Below are 556 nucleotides of genomic sequence, written 5' to 3' on the forward strand. Positions count from 1 at the left end.
TCAACATGAAGAGAGGATTTGCAGAAGTGTCCAGAGTTCTATCAAAGTACACAATTCTGTTTTCTTAATAGAGAACACTGGAATAGACAATCCTAACAAAATGTCTTTAAAGAGAAATTTATTTTAAGCATGGAAAAAGTTGTAAAAAATTTTAAATGATTAAACATGGTAACCACCAATATGTGTGGGACAACAACAGCAGTAATCACCAAGTAGAAAGATGTATGGGAAAGAGTGGAATAATTTTAGTAAGTACAGACCATGCGATTGAAAAACACAGGATCAGTACTCAGCCCTATATACTATATGTGCAGTTCTGTCCTGGCTGCAAGTCTGCCATCACCTAAGAGAGTAACAGTGAGAAATGACTCTAGTACCCAAGGCACATGAAGCCCTGGTGGTGCAATGGTTAAACACTTGGCTGCTAACTGAAAGGTTGGCCGTTAGTTCCAATACACTCAGTAGCTTTGCGGGAGAAAAACCTGGTAATCTTGCTTCTGTAAACCAAGAAAACCCTATGGGGAAATTCTACTGTGTCACATGGGGTCACTTTGAG

Source organism: Orycteropus afer, unplaced genomic scaffold (genome assembly GCF_000298275.1).
Source record: "Orycteropus afer afer isolate SDZICR_OR568_19922 unplaced genomic scaffold, OryAfe1.0 scaffold00401, whole genome shotgun sequence".
NCBI classification, from domain to species: Eukaryota; Metazoa; Chordata; class Mammalia; order Tubulidentata; family Orycteropodidae; genus Orycteropus; species Orycteropus afer.